Source organism: Oncorhynchus kisutch, linkage group LG25 (genome assembly GCF_002021735.2).
Source record: "Oncorhynchus kisutch isolate 150728-3 linkage group LG25, Okis_V2, whole genome shotgun sequence".
NCBI classification, from domain to species: Eukaryota; Metazoa; Chordata; class Actinopteri; order Salmoniformes; family Salmonidae; genus Oncorhynchus; species Oncorhynchus kisutch.
Window position 1 is genome coordinate 27692867 of NC_034198.2, and position 17245 is coordinate 27710111.

Genomic DNA, 17245 nt, shown 5'->3' on the forward strand with positions numbered 1-17245 from the left:
TAATAATAATAATATTAGGCTAATAGGCTATATGCGTGTAATAATTAAACAATTATTATCATAAATCCAAGGCTACAAGATGAAAGGGAAAATGTGTAAGAAATATTTAATAACTATGTTTAAAAAATAACCATTGCATATAACTTCCAATTGCCTATATCAAATGTATAAGTTCAATCAATGACACGAAATAGTGCTTCAAGACGGATCTAAAGGAGGGGTTAAGAAAACCCTTTTCATGGAGCAAAAGTGAGAACCCAAACGTTGTTTGACAGACCAGGCACTTCGAGCGCTTTTAAATTCGCGTATCTTCTCTAACAATCTAGAAGAAACAGCTAAATGTCTCCGAATTGAACCATAACATGCATAAAGCTCCCAAATCGTTTATGATAACTTTTGCGATGACCGTGACAATGGTCGTCTGTCCCCCCCTTTTTAGCACCATGTCTGATAATGACCGCTTGTGGGTAGACTATTTGACTATTGAGAAATGTTATTTTATGATCGTGTCTAATAGGTCATAGACTGTATAGCCATATAAAAACCTAGGCCAATTGCTCTAGCCACCATATAAAATAATATTTCATGAAATCCATTTGAAATTCTGATCTGACATATAGGCATTATACATTAGCCCATGTGAAAATTGTTTGAGTTATTAGGCCTAGCTATATGCTACTAAAAATAGTAATTTCACGAAAATCTCATCAATCAAAACGTCATTAGGTTTGCGAGGGTCTTTGGGGATCATGAACTGAAAATTCTAAGAGCCAACTAGGCGTAGGTTACACATGGCTACAGTACAACTACAGAATAGAATAAAATTCCACCTCCTTGTCAACAGCAATGCAATGTCCTATACAGGCGTAGTGCTCCTTGCAGCTAAAGATGCGCCTATTAATTTATTCCTTGCAGGCGGAAAGTGCGCGCTGCAGGGCGACGGCGCAGTCACATGCGCCCATCAAAGCCTCTGCTGCAAGCGGGAGGAACCTGGCAGTGACAGGCCGAATCAAGGTACCCGTCTCGCCTTGACAGTGTTTGTAAACCTCTTGTTTCCATGGATCATTTTGATCAGAGCTTCGCTGGGCCCGCGTGGCTCGTCAGAGCGGTGATTATTACAATGCTGATGAATGGGGATCGCGTTTCTTCTAATAGCCGCCCCCTATTTTCACAACCTCCCACCGCTAACCCGAGAGCTCTCTGCCACGACCTCCACTAATTGGACTGATTATTGCAAGATGTTTTGGGGGAGCGCAGGGTGGCTGCGGGACGTGGCTTTTCCGTAGCCTACCCCGAGACAGGCCCGACGTGGGTTGATGAGTTACATTCTTTCAGACATGTCATGTTGGGCAGACAGAGAGAACGAATTAAACCCAGGCGTTTGGTGTCTCTGCTGTTTAAGGATCTATGAATGAGGGCCTATGCAATAATTAAATGTTTATATCTACCTTGTTACCCAATAGGCCTACACAGGAAGGAGTACTGGAAGGACTGAGGAGATCTTGTCTTAATGTACAGACAGACCAGGAGGCAAGGTTGGTCAAATATGGTTCACGCAGTAGATGATAGGCTATCAATAACACAGACCTAGCTGATTTTTAGAGCTGTTTTGAAATAAGACCTACACTACTCACGAATATGCCAGGTTATTCTATATTCTCATTAAGAAACACATATCGAACAATTGATTATGAGTATAGCCTATCCATATAGGCTATGTACCATAAGATTTAGGCTACTCTGATTTACAGAATTACGCATGGACATTCTCTTGGGCATTGTGTACAAACCTCAGATCACAGATTAGATTTGCGCCCAACGCAGGTGTGAGCGATCACTCTAGCAACAAGTGGCTTTCTTCAACCTTTCCACGGGGGCTGGAGTGTGGGCCCTGGGCCGCTACTGAGACTAATTATTTCAATCCATCATTTGATTTGATTCCTGTTTATTTTCAGTGCTCGCTTAGTTCCTTCACCCGTACACTGAATCTATTATGCATTTTCCCTTCACATCCATAGCACGAACTATAATTTGAAGTGGAGTGCTACTCCAGCACCCCTGATACTTCACGCTTGGTAACCTTTATTGTCCCCGGAGACCCAGGCTGCGCGTGACATCTCATGGGCTGCCTCTTGTCAAGGCGCTAGGTGAAAGCGCAAGTAGCTGTGTGGATACAGCTACCTTATGTAAAGCGTGTGCAGTGTTGGAGACCAATTTAGGCCCATTAACTCTGGTCTTATAGGCCTACATACACGGACAAAATATAGCCTATTCCAGAGCCTCTCAAAGTGTGATATTATTATTTCTATTATAGGCCAGCGTCTGCGTAAATTGCATTAAAAAAAACTTTTAACAACAAACACCGTCTGAACCGCGGGCGTCACTGTTTTTCCAGGAAGAAGACCTTTGAAGAGAGGAGAGCACCTGCGGTCTGTATTTTTCCCTGTTGATAGGCCTATCTTCTCCAAAACAGCCAAAAGGGTTTTAAGTTGTTTAATGAGAAAACAAACTATTGTCCACATAGATTCTCACAAGGGCTCGGTAGTCTTTATAGTTTATACTCACAGTAAGTGCAAAGTAGAGTGAAACATGTAAACATTTTTATAAAACATTTTAGGTTAGGCTTCAATTAACTTGCCACTACGCTATAGAAACAACGGGTCAACTATCGGTGATTTAAACAAAAATATTTGATGATAGAGATAATGAAGGAAAAAATGAAAAAAATATATTATTATTATTATTTAGATGGTTGGTTATACAAAGTGACGAATTAATTATAGCAGTAGTCACTAGCATTAGTACAACTCAGTAGCCTATTCGAATTGTGCTGTTTTGCAGGTAGGTCTATTGCTAATCAGAAAATGTAATTCTGATTACACTGCAGAAGGCACCACTGAGGCAACATGGCCCATAGAGCGAAACATCAAACCTCCTGAAACCATGTCCCACCCAGCACTGTATAACATTTCTCAGGGACCAATGCACGCGTTCAAAGGCAGATTGGGCGAACTACATGGACAAAACACATACTTAATTGGCACTTTATTGAAATCGTTGCTTGTGATTTGATTGTCAGCTTGTTTTGTCTTTTGACCTCTCTCACCCTTCATGGCATCCTTGTTCTTTAAGATGTGAGACTAATGATATACACACTATAGATGATGAATCTGGACACAAATGTTAAATTCCCGGAAATATTGGTGAATAAACACGATTTTCTATTTCTTTCAAGAAAACCAAGAAAACACTTTTTTTAGAATTACTGAAAAAGTCTGCTTCAGACTTCTCCCATTTATTCAAATTGTATTTCAGCATTATCTGCCAACCTTTCTTACTAAGCTGTACATTTATTTTCTCAGCGTTTCGCCATAGACTCAATGACTATTTTAATAATTTTAGTATTATTTTTGGATGATCATTTAATTATTTAACCCTTATCTAAAACATGATCCATTCAGATTCTCCAAACAAGGAACAGGCAAGTTGGAGATACATCCTATAGATCGTTTCAGTGCTTATTAGAATTTCACATTCAGATTCAAATTCAGAACAAGAAAATCAAAAATGTATCTATTTTCCTCCTGAGTTGATGTTATTGTTCAATGAGCATTAGACTAGATTAATACACTGGGTGATAGGGAAGGGTTTCTTTACAGTGCCCTCATTACCTCTGCTTCCCCATATGGGCATCGGATAGGCTGGATAGGTGTACTGCACTCGTCTGCTGTGTGGGACAGAGAAAATACTTTTACCTGGCCACCTAACAAGGAGTGTAGGGTCAGCTAAGATGGCTTCTACCGCAGAGGATGTTGTTACAATCTGATACCTCTCACCAACCAGGTTGTGCTCTTTTCTCAATCCCTCCTCTCACATATACTATGACTACAATGGCCTGTTACAGTCTGGGAGGGTATCTCTTTACGTATACTGTAATGCAGTTCGCTCTCTGGTCATAGAAACCTGCAACATCGCTTAATGTTTTCCCCTTATGCAAGGTTCCTTTTATAGCACATGGACTTTATATGTCAGGAAAGATTTTATTAACATTGATCCACAGTAATTAGTTATGTGCTAATGCTGAGTTTGTATCCATTCCTGTCCTCTGGATTTTACTGCGATTTGTGGTTTCACTTGAAACTAGGAGTTCATGGGGTGTCACAAGCCACATGGCCAGTTAATACTTCCACGATACAGTCAGTTGTAGTAATGTATGATACTGCTGCACCATATAAGTACAGTACAGAATGCAGGACATACTGTAGGCCTACATGTTTTTGTCATATACAGATCATTGACCAATTGATCTTGACTCATTGCTAGCTATTATCATGTCATGCTTTACTGTACTTTGAAGGACTGTTTTATGTGTTTGCGTGCAGCATTAAAACATGTTCACCTCCTTCCAGTACAGTAAGTTCATGAGTTCAAGCAGTGTTTCTCCTAGGATTTTTTCCGGCAGCGATGGGGGCTTCCCCGACCAAAATATTTAAAGGCCCTCCTCTTGGCCCCGGAGACAAAATGTTGCTGTTTTGAAGCTAGTTTCCTGCAGTTCTACACATTCTGCCAAGGCTTATGCAGTGTTCTTATGCTATCTGAGTGACTCAAACACAACAAAATCAATGGAGGCCCCATGCCATGCTATTCTTGGAATTTTAGATTCGCTCTGACTGTCTAGTTTTTATTTTGGTAATTGTTAGTTCTCAAATATGATCTTATTAACAAATATATAGCTCCATTATATTTTCTACATACTATATTTCTGGTTTTAGTCTTTTAAGTTTACACTGAAAACGTTTACCATCCTGAATTATTAATATTTATGTGAGTGGCAGCAATGATTTTATGAACATAGGGGGAACACTGAGTTCAAGACAATGGCAGTTCTTGCCTAGTTTTCTCTATGTATAGCAGAATAGCGTACATTAGAATCAATACATTAGAACTTCTATAGTGTCTTACACCAATCCAAACTATGGCTGATCCATCCTTCTGAACATGTGTCTTTAGCATCAGAAAGAAAACTCTATAATTGTATTCTTTTCATAATAATGAGTTCCTTCTCAAGATCTCAGATTGTCAATCAAGCATGTCAGTATTTAAAGTGGAGTGCCTTTAATTGTGTTATATAAAAACATGTATAGATTAGGCAAGAGATATTTGATTTGTAAATAAACATATACATACTTGTTTTTAAATGGAGGAGTGGAATTTCATGATTGTTTTTTAATTCGGCCAGTCTGGCAAATTAAACGCCTGCAAAATTCAGGAAGCTAACAATTACAATCAATTTGAGTGTGCAACCACAGTATACACCAGGAAATGGCCCATATGTGTCATTACAGATACAGTAGTTTTCCTTTCTACTGCTGCTTTTGCTAATGTTAACATGGAAATTAATCATTTTCCTGTTGACTAAAACATTAGATATTTTTTAACACAACTCATTTAGATGAATTCCAAGAACGGATCCTTCTTTGTAACAAACTTTTCGATTCATCAAAATGGACTTAAACTTTTCCCATAAAATTTCAGATGTTCTGAGTCAACTATGTAAGATTTGTTCACCTTGTTTCTTCCAAAGTAATAACATATGGCCCTGTAACTGACCTCAGATATTTCACTTGTTTCTCACTTCTGCAAGTCAGTATCAGGTTCAATCATCATTGAGCTGGCATAATGTGTCAGATTGTGAGCTTAATGGTCAGTCGGCCTTTCAATGTGGATAAAACTCAACACACTGATGTGTGGTTCTGGGGTGAAATACCATGACAAGTTTTATTATGATATTTTAAGAATGTTACTCATTTTACATTTGATAATATTGACATTATATTGTTATTCTTCACCTTGTGTTATTCAAACTCTGATTGTCAATGAGCAGTATGAAAGAAAATTACATTTACATTAGTTGAAGATCAATAAATGATACTGTACTGAAAATGAATTCTTAAATGGATCTTTCTCAGCTCTTAATGTTCCTTGGAGAACTCTTGCCCAACAAATAACCATTGAGTGAAGTGTGGGGTTCTTGATGTGGCATCTACGGTTCTTCAGAAATGTATGGTTCTTCAAATGTATGGAAGCCTGGAGATGTGTCCCTTTCATAGGACACTGCAAATTGGCCAGTGTTAAATAGTGTTGAGTTTTCAGTGTAACATTTCTACTGTTGATTCAAGAGTTAAAATAACACCGTAAAGAGTTAAATTAACACTCAGTGGTGTAAAATAACCCCAGGGTTGGTGTTAATAACCAGAGTTGAACCAAAACTACAGTCATCTTTATCATATTTCCCAGCATGCTCTATTGCCGGTATATTTTTAAAAATTGTTTGTTACAATATCAATGTTTTTGCATGTACATTGATTGATTAATTAATCGTATGCATCTCAAATATAAATAACAAGCACTTTTCTGAAATATTCCAATCTGTTACTTGGCTTATTGCACCTGATCCTGAAATGGTTGTTCCAGTTGAGATGTTGAAGGTCTCATATCTTAGTCTTTCCAAGCCTGGCAGTCATTCTTGATGCAGGTTGCGAGTGAATAAAAATTCTAAATAATATGACTTGCTGATGTGGCCTGATGGTCTGATGGTCTGATGTGGCCTGATGGTCTGATGGTCTGATGTGGCCTGATGGTCTGATGGTCTGATGTGGCCTGATGGTCTGATGGTCTGATGTGGCCTGTAAACTATGAGTTTCAGGCCACTATATTAGGGTAAAACTAGACCCTCAAAAGAAGGCCTTATAAAATATGCTGAGTGTACAAAACATTAGGAACACCTGCTCTTTCCATGACAGACTGACCAGGTGAATCCAGGTGAAAGCTATGCTCCCTTATTGATGTCACTTGTTGAATCCACTTTATACGTGTAGATGAAGGGGAGGAGATAATTGAGACATGGATTGTGTATGTGTGCCATTCAGAGTGTGAATGGGCATGATAAAATATTTAAGTGCCTTTGAACAGGGTATGTTAGTAGGTGCCAGGCGCAAGGATTTGAGTGTGTCAAGAACTGCAACGCTGCTGTGTTTTTCACGCTCAACAGTTTCCTGTGTGTATCAAGAATGGTCCACTACTCAAAGGACATCCAGCCAACTTGACACAACTGTGGAAAGCATTGGAGTCAACATGGGCCAGCATCCCTGTGGAATGCTTGACACCCTGTAGAGTCCATGTCCCAATGAATTGAGGCTGTTCTGAGGGCAAAAAGGGGGTGTGCAACTCCATATTAGGAAGGTGTTCTTAATGTTTGGTATATTCAGTGTATGTATTGTATTGTCTTAAATAATTACATTTCAATTACAACATATTCACTTAGGACCTCACTTGGTGAAGGTCACAGAACTGAAAATGAATGAATGCAACAACCATGTCTTTGCCACAAGCAAACACAGTCATGGGTGGTACTGGTATCTAAACTCCACCCGAATGGCACACTGGGGAATATGCGAAAAAGGCCCTACAGCAGGGCTATTCAATTCTGGTCCTATTTTGTATGGTTCTTCAGAGACCCTAAAATGGTTATCCTATGGCATCTCTCTGGTTCCAACTTGCACCTTTATTTTTAACAGTATGATATGAAGGCAATGCTATTTTTTTTTAGTAGTTTGTTTCTTAAAGACTATTTTCAGAATTATTCAGTTAAAATCAGACAAACCTGTTTTAGCAAACATATTTATGTATAATTAATATCTCAGTAGAAAGCCCTTCAGTATTTCAAAAACAGGGATAGTTTATTAGGCCCAAAAGGAAACGATATTGAACTATGATTATTTCCTAGATAAAAAGAACACACATACAACTTCCGAATGTGTAACAACATCTAACAGCACAAAACATGTAGGTGTATCTGTTTCTGACGTTTTAATGGGATTGATTAATAGTTCAAAAAACGGCTATTGTAAGCATGTCTCTAGCTGTCTACAGCAGAGCCATACATTTAAATATATGTCTTTGGTCTATAGTATATACAGTATCATGGTCTGTACATGAAGTACATATAGCGGGGGAGTATACATTTTTTGTAGGATGAGGTTTACTGAAGACATGCTTCCCTGCATGCAGAGGAAAATATGGCCTTCACTGGGAGAGGGGGATTACTGTCAGTTGCTCACAAATTGCAATAATACCCGGAGCTCGGCCACCCACACACGCGTTGAGAGACAAGTGATAAATTGCTACATGTGTCCATTCCACATTGGCAACTCGTGACCCTTAAACGGGCAACACTATATCCATTCTTTTCACTGACACTTAGAAAAAGCATGTGTGAATTACCAACCCCTCTGAAACCTGTTTATTTATAATTGGTTATAACATGTATGAAAATAATGAAATATATTTTTCTTTCATTTAATGTATTTATTTATAAGATGACTTTGTATATGTACTGTATACCATCTAATGGGTATCTTTAATGAGTATAAACAGCTTCAGGGGAGCAAAAACACTGATCAGGCTACCATACATGTACAGTAACATCCCCACTCCTCTCCTCTGTTCACTCTTCTCCCTCACACCCAGCAGATGGCTAATCGAGTAACAGAATTTAATGAGCACTGCTGAAAGTAATAATGAAATATGGCCCTTTTGTCTTCATATTGACATCTTAACTGTCAGGACCTGCATCCATTCAGCATATAATATTAATCATCTAGGAAATGGGGAAGCTTATACCATATTCATATTTGTTTCCTGTCTTGGCTAGTGGAAAGGCACAGTGTTCAAATTGTATCTCCCCTTAGTGCATCAGTGAAGGAATGGAGTGTGGGTGGACTGCATCTGTGGGGAGGGGGGGGGGGGGGGCTCTTTAGCTCCAGTAGTGAAGACAGTAGAGAATTCAATGCTCAGGCATTAAAGCTGACTTAACACCCTCAGGTCAGGGCACATGAAAGACCTAATCACTGGGAGTAAGATCCGTCTGTCTGCACACACTCTGCAGCTGGCGCAGGAGGAGAGGCAAGGCGGCAGGCTATGTGTGTGTGTGTGAGAGAGAGAGAGAGAGAATGACTGAGCCTCCCCGTGCTACAGAGCATGTGTGCAGTACACTGTACCGACCAACAGTACACACGGTGTCTTTAGAAAGTATTCTCACCCATTGACTTTTTCCACATTTTGTTGTGTTTAAGCCTGAATTTAAAATGGATTCAATTGCGATTTTGTGTCACTGATCTACACACAATACCCAATAATGTCAAAGTTGAATTTTGTTTGTAGAACAGTTTATAAAAAAATAAAAAATAAAAGCTGAAATGTCTTGATTCAAAACACACTTCACTCCCGCATATACATAGAGTGATGCTTGTGCTGCTGGTGATGAAGAACTGTAGAACTGAAGTCATTCATACAATCTGGCCAGGTTAATATCAAGATTTTAATTTGGTAAAATCGCACAGTGTGACGTGATAATCGTAAAATACTGAATCCGATGTACAGTCTGCAAAGGCCTTTCACAAATTGCATAATAAGTTGCATGGACTCATTCCGTGTTCAATAAGAGTGGTTAACATGAGTTTTGATTGACTATCCCATCTTTGTATCCCACACATACAATTATCTGTAAGGTCTCTCAATCGAGTAGTACATTTCTAGCACAGATTCAACAACAAAGACCAGGGAGGTTTTTCAATACCTCACAACAAAGTCATTCAAAATGCCTTGATAGATGTGAAAAAAAGCAGAAAAAAAGCAGACGTGGAATATCCCTTTGAGCATGTTGACGTCATTAATTGGGCTTTGGAAGCTGTATCAATATATCCAGTCACCACAAAGATACAGGCATCATTCCTAAGGTGAATTTTTTTAATGGCTGTGATAGGAGAAAACTGAGGATGGATCAACAACTTTGAAGTTACTTCACAATACGAACCTAAATGACAGAGAGAATAGGAAGCATGTACAAAATAAAACATTTCCAAAACATTCATCCTGTTTGCAACAAGAGACTTAAGTAAAAAATGTAGCAAAGAAATACACTTTTTGTCCTGAATACAAAGCATTATGTTTAGGGCAAATCCACATCACTGAGTACCACTCTTCATATTTTCAAGCATGGTGGTGGCTGCATCATGTTATGGGTATGGTTGTCATCGGCAAGGACTAAGGAGTTTTTTAGGATAAAAAGAAACAGAATACAGCTATAAGCAAAGGCAAAATCCTAGAGGAAAACCTGGTTCAGTCTGCTTTCCACCAGACACTGGGAGACAAATTCACCTTTCAGCAGGACAATAACCCAAAACACAAGGCCAAATCTACACTGGAGTTGCTTACCAAGATGACATTAAATGTTCCCAGAATGACCTAGTTACAGTTTTGACTTTAATCCGCTTGAAAATCTATTGCAAGACATGAAAATAGCTGTCTAGCAATGATCAACAATCAACTTGACAGAGCTTGAAGAATTTTTTAATAATAATGGGCAAATATTGTACAATCCAGGTGTGCAAAGCCCTTAGAGACTTACCCAAAAATACTCACAGCTGTAGTCACTGCCAAAGGTGCTTCTACAAAGTATTGACTCAGGGATGTGAATACTTATTTAAATGAGATATTTCTGTATTTCATTTTCAATACATTTGTAAAAATGTCTAAAGACATGTTTGATTTCAGGCTGTAACACAACAAAATGTGGAATAAGTACAAGGGTATGAATACTTTCTGAAGTCAATGCCCTTTCAACTCTCTAGTAGCAAATGAGGCCTGCAGCCCCATGATACGGTTCTGTGTGAAGTTATGGCCCAAAATAAAATAAATCTATAAAGCAGTACAAAACCTTTGTCAAAAAAGCAGGAGGATATTTATTATGGCGAAAGTCACTTATGTGCTTCCTGCAAGCAGCAGCCTGTGCTGTGTGCTCCACCTCGGGGAGCTGTGCGCGGGGGTCAGGGTTTGGTTTGCAGGCCAGCCTCGACCCACGCTGAGGAGGAAGGCCACCGCAGTCATATTTACATCAAGTACTGTAATATTATCAATAAAAGCCTGGAGCCAGGCACCTTGCTGTAACTCACAGCAGACAATTGGCTGTGCAGCTGTTCTGGCCTCATCCTCCTCAGGGCAAAGGGGGGATGACGCTGGGTCGGTGAGGAGGAGAGTAGGGAGGAGGGAGGATGGAGGTGAAAAGGGGAGGGAAGGGGAGAGGAGAGGGTGAAAGACGGGCGTCCCAGCTAAAACTGTGCACGACTCTAATCCTCAGGTCAAATTGTGACTTGTTGTCCTTTGTGTGAGATTTGGCAACACATCCAGGGAGTTGGGGAATATTAATGAGAAGATATACAGTAGTGACAACAAGTGAATTTGTGAGTTTATTTGGTTATAATGAGGCAAAACAGTTGTAATGGTCTCATTGTGTATTTGATGAATTCATCATTAGTTGAAATTATTGGATAACACACAGACAGTAGCTTTAAAATCAAAAGTATAAATATTATTTAGCATGATACTGCAGTGACGTTCCACTCTGTCCCTGGTAGACAGTGTTACTTGGCTTCCAGCAGCTGGTTATCTATATGACCTCATTACATGACCTCATCAGCCAGAGATAACAGCAGGCCTCAGTCCACCTGAGCTGGACTGAATGAAGAGCATGAATAATAACCAGTCTCCTTGTCTCCCTATCTGAAAACACACCCCTGGTACTGTAACACCGCATTGTAAACAGATCATTTTTTAAATAGTTCCACGAAGTGAACATAAGGATACATATGCAAATATTTAATGAACAAATAGATATCATGAATAAATATTTGTGAGACAATTCAGAGAAAAAGTTTGATATCGAGTTTGGTTGAAATTCTCACCAAGTTGGAGGAATTGGGGTGGGAAGGTTGAGTGTGTATCATTTACATGTTGCGAGGGGAAGTGGCATGAGATACTTAAAGACGAAAATTGCCCCACTTAGCCAAACAAACTGCCCTGCGTTAACCCAAGCTCTCTAATGGCCAATAAAACCAGGATGTTCGTCTCCGTCCTTGGTCTTGCAAAAACTAGGCAGAAATTAGCCAGCGTAAATAAATTCCAGTGGAGGTCGAGTTAATGACTGCTTATTTCTGGACGTCTCGTGAAGGTCAATAAGGTCTGGAACAGATAGGATGTACATAATAGGCCTAACATGCCTTTTATAAGCCCTCGCTCGTTTGAACTTAAAACCACTGGGAGAGAACACAGACCCTCACATAAAAACACAGTGAATTCTGAACATCGACTTTGAAGTTTTCTGTCTGACCTCTCTGTTACAGGCACGTCTTCCCCCCTCTCCCTCTCCATTCAAATGATCATCCAGTGTCACTCAGTAAATTCACTTTCCTTGAAAAGTGGTTGAACTTTTTTTTGAACACATTTTCCCCTTTTTGTCTAGATACACAGATCTCAGTCATTCTAAGTTAACGAATAATGTAGTTTATTGGGGTGGTGGTTGAGGTGGGGATTGGGGTGTGGGGGTCTGGGTGTCCTTCTAATGGTTTCTTTGGAAACCATATGTCCTTCATGTCAGCTCTACAGTTACAGTTTAGGCTAGAGTGAAAGACAGACAAGTTGTAAAATAAGAGGCCTTAGGGCTTTTTAAAACAGATCTCACTGTATTTCGTTACCGTCAATAAATTCAGCCCTGCGATAGTGCTGATATAAATTAGGGGTCCTGTTCAGCTGTAACTATACATCCCAAGGTGTCATTGTTGCAGCGGCTCCGCGTCTCACTGCACACTCACACATTGGGTAATTAGAGGGCCACTTCTCCAGCCAGTGCCTTTTCTCTCTGGTTCACTGGTAGCAAAGGGGTCTTAAACTTTATATTCCCTGATGGAGCGGAAAAGCTAGCGCAACCTTACAGTTTGATGTTTTGGTAAAATCTCATTACGGGCCCTTTCTTTTTTAGGGCGTAGAGTGTTTAACTGGAGTGGAAGGGGTAATTGTAAGATCCAGGGTGTCGTTTCCATGTGCCGGCCAAGTTTGAGGGCCTCATAAATGCTAACAGATACTGCAAACCCAATTTAGACTCAATGTAAAACTTTACACTGTACATGTAAAAGGATGCGAGGGAAAATGTTTGTTGTATTACCCAGACTGTTCTTATTGTTCACAGCAGTTTCCCCTGTATATTCACATAGACAAATACAGTGACGGGATAAATACAAACCAATTTAGATAAATATATAGTCTGTTAGTCTGTTCATCTCTATGATTAACCACCCTTATTTTTAAACATTTATAAAATACACCTACACATTTTATTGTATTGAAATAATATTTATTAAAGTCAATAAGTCATATATTATTTTATCATAAACATAACTATTGTTATTATTAATAGCATTAGTAGTCATAGCCGTTGCAGTAGTCAAATTTGTATAAGCAAATATTTCTACTCTAATAGCTATCAAAGCTACAGTGTACATCTTCAGTGAATCTCCTGGAATACTTTAAAAAAATCTATTTTCTTAGTGGGAGAGGATAAATGTGGCACTTAGTTTTACAGGATCCACTGAGTGAAAACTGCCCATGAGCAGTAATTTCCATTCAAAAATGCTCTCTCTGTGAATTACCAGATAGGCAGCTTTGAAAGTTTATCTTGTGCATCTCAGCATATTTGAAGACTTTTTTCATATGTAATCTTGGAAGTAATTTAATAAATTCAGTCAGCCCCGTGTGGGATTAGAAGACGTTGGCTCAGTCGGCGAAGGCTTTTATGGAAAGACATTCTAGCCAGAGTCAATGCTAATTGAATGAGCCGACACATTTACCTGTATCTCACCTTTCCTGTTTGTAGCCACACTCCAAACTGCACTTATGAAAGACCCCATCCAGTTTGTTTTCACAATCTATTTATTTTTTCCCTCAAAAATGAAATATTCTGTGTTCATTTAAGCCGTTTCTTGCCAGGGCGAGAACTTCTCATTGGAAACGGGGGTTAAGCTTTCGACAGACAGAGCAAGGAAAACCTTTTGAAAGAGGGATCCAAGAGAAATAGAAAACACTCGCTTTTGGCTCTGTGGTCAAACATGGGTGTAGAGGACAGGCTGGCACTTGGCCCGGAGAGTGTGAGCGCCCCTGCCCTCTCCGAGACTAAACCGGGCCAGCAGTCACACTGAACAAGTGGGCACAGAGGCACAGGAAGAGAGACAGACAGACAGACAGACAGACAGACAGACAGACAGACAGACAGACAGACAGACAGACAGACAGACAGACAGACAGACAGACAGACAGACAGACAGACAGACAGACAGACAGACAGACAGACAGACAGACAGACAGACAGACAGACAGACAGACAGACAGACAGACAGACAGACAGACAGACAGACAGACAGACAGACAGACAGACAACAGGAAATGATACGGGATCCTCTTATTTCCCAAATGTTTTCTGCTGCTGCAACTAGAACGGTAAGGCCTGCCTGCTCTGACTGACAGTGGTGCGGAGGGAAGCTGACATTGTTGAAGTATAAATTTCACAGTTTGTGTTTTGGGAAAAACAGTGAGTCAGATCAGTCCCTCTTGATTGGGGAGATGGGCCTGACCCGCAGTCGACCTGGCGGTGGAGGCCTTTTTTTTTATTGGCCAGTCAAGTTAAATTTATAAAGGCAACGCAACTCAATTCATGGTTTCTCAAAACTACAGTTCATCCCACGTTTAGGGTTTAGTGCACACACACCACTGTCCATATTTTTCACTGTCTCTGGCACTTTTGACTTTGATGTAAAAAAATCCCATGAACGTTTCCTAAATAGTACCGGCGAATAATCTGAAGTCTTGGGTTATATGTCTAGCTACACATAGACTAGATTATGGAATAAAGTCTAAACAAATAGTGTATGCTCAGAGAAGTGTGGAAATTACACAACAGGGGCACAACCCATACACAAAACTCCACCTCCACCTCCACCCACACCTCCACCCAACCCACACACACACACACACACACACACACACACACACACACACACACACACACACACACACACACACACACACACACACACACACACACACACACACACACACACACACACACACACACACACACACACACACACACACACACACACACACACACACACAGCCAAGGTGTCCTCTAAAGGAACTTCTCCTGAACCCTCCACAAGGGAAGAGCTCTGAGGTATTGCGACAACCCTTGTGATTGATGGGTAAAACAAAACTTTCCTGTAATAAAAGGGAACACTGTGCAACAAAAGATGGCATTCTAAAAATCCTCTATCAATATCCAAATATGGATCACTTTAGTATGAGGAGAAAAGGAAGGAAAACTATACAGTATTGTGTGAATTCATCTGGTGAATGGACCAGGTCAGTGCAGGATTATTAAGTGGAGGACAGATTCCTTTTCAGGACTAGAAAACCAAAGTCTGGAATCAATCTGTGATGATACCCCTTGAGCCACCCCATGCTATTTTACAGCCTCCCAAGTTTATGCCTTCTGTTGTTTTATCAGTTGTGGATGATACATTTTTTTCACTCTACCTGCTCACAAGTTCTTTACCAGAGAGCTGAAACATTATAGCGGTAATAAATACTGAAAGGGGTGTAGCTCTCTGCCCCTAACTCGTCCCTCGGCCCCTCTCTGTCCCATGGGACTTGGGCTGATATGCATCAGTCTCGTCCTACCCTCGGACGCACATCAAACTCCCACACACTTCTTCTCTTTCTTCCACTCTGACTCTTTCCCTCTTTCACTCTCTCTCCCTCTCTCAGATAACTTAGCCTATTGAATCATGTCTCAGTTCAGTAGTTGAACAAGTGCAACAACACCTATGTTGGGCCAGAATCTATCCAGCAGGGCTTTATGGTCAAGGAAGAGGCTGGATTTATAGAGCGAACAGACTCGCCGGCTGGCTTCAAGTTCTGACCGCAGCTCCTTGAACAGACAGACGGCTCATTGTTCCTCAGTGACTCGCCCGGTGCGCTTAATTAAAGCTAAATTGAGGGAATGCCCCACAACTTTGGAGCACAGGCCCTCTCCATCCACCAAGGATTGGGCTTCCTCTAGCTCTGCTCTGAGGATGTCTGGATTCTGTCTTTTATCAACTTGTTCAGGAAATTAGAGCCACCCCTACCGCACTCAACCCCTATGGAGTTACATACACACGCACACACAAACACCAGAAAGGCAGCATCCATGCACCACACACACACAAATTAAGAGAGTTAATTCAGGTAAATTGGTCATGCATGTGGGATGTCTGTTCCCTACTGGCCTGCTTGAGGGTTGTGGTAGGATATGGGTTATAGCACATCAGCCTTGAAAACAAGAACAGAATTAGAATAGAAGTGAGTCATTCCATGTCATTTCAGCAAGCCATGACACCCACCATTTCAGGTAGTTATGAAATTGTTTCTGTAGTTAGAAACAGGTAAGATTGACATTCCTGAAACATTATTTTGTTGAAATAAAATTGTATTGCACCCAAATTGGCCATTTTAATTTATAGGATTTAGAAAAATATTAAATAAAGAAAGTACCCAACATTCGATTTGGACCAAACTTCTTCCTACCAATGAGAAAGACATGAGGAATCTCAAAAAATTGTCAAAAGCCACCCCCGAACCCCCCACACCCCAAGAACCAGTATACAGTATCGGTTCTCTATGTTTGACAAGTAGTATGAAGCTGTGGCTTGGAGTATTGCTTTTCTATACTATGTAATGTATTCCCTATGAATCTAATGATGTTTTTTTCCCCTCTGCAGAGAAATTTGTCATTGAAGTTGCTTGCATAATTTACCATAAAGTAGTGTGAAAGCACCAGGTTTTGACCACTAGATACCACTATTCCTGCTATACCGCAACACTATTTTATCCATTTTGCTGTTCTCTTGTGTTTATTGAATAGATCACAACATTTCCTTCGCAACATTGAGTAGAAAACCAATAGATTTCGCTCATGATGAAAATAAATTGTTTGGTCAACCTCACAATTCAAGTCAGTCTTTCATGAAAGCAATTCAGTTGGTCTTTCTTTTAAACTTAATCCGTGTCAAGGAAACGGCCCCTTCATGTGTGGTTTATTCCCATCAAAAAGGACTGGATTATTTCCTGGTGAACAAGCAAACTATTAGGCTATAGCAGTGGTTTCAATGTTATTGTCTCTATTGGTCTTCAATGCTCCCAAAGACACACTGTATAGAGTTCTGCAATTTTAATGGTATTGGTTTAGACTGGATTTAATGGCAAATGTCACTAATCCCAATACAACTGTTTCCTAACAATAATTTTTTAAACCATGACT

At 40.1% G+C, this 17245-nt stretch overlaps 1 long non-coding RNA gene across 2 annotated transcripts in view; it reads left to right on the top strand.

Annotated features, from left to right (window-relative positions):
* Positions 1-17245, top strand: part of LOC109870464 (uncharacterized) — a 49343-nt gene that overhangs the window by 4944 nt on the left and 27154 nt on the right. Inside the window, exons 2-3 of one of the 2 annotated variants that reach the window (XR_002252155.2) lie at positions 916-1014; positions 1464-1535. This is a non-coding gene — a long non-coding RNA (uncharacterized LOC109870464). The remainder of the gene's footprint in view (positions 1-915; positions 1015-1463; positions 1536-17245) is intronic. The other variant, XR_002252156.2, reaches the window with a different exon arrangement.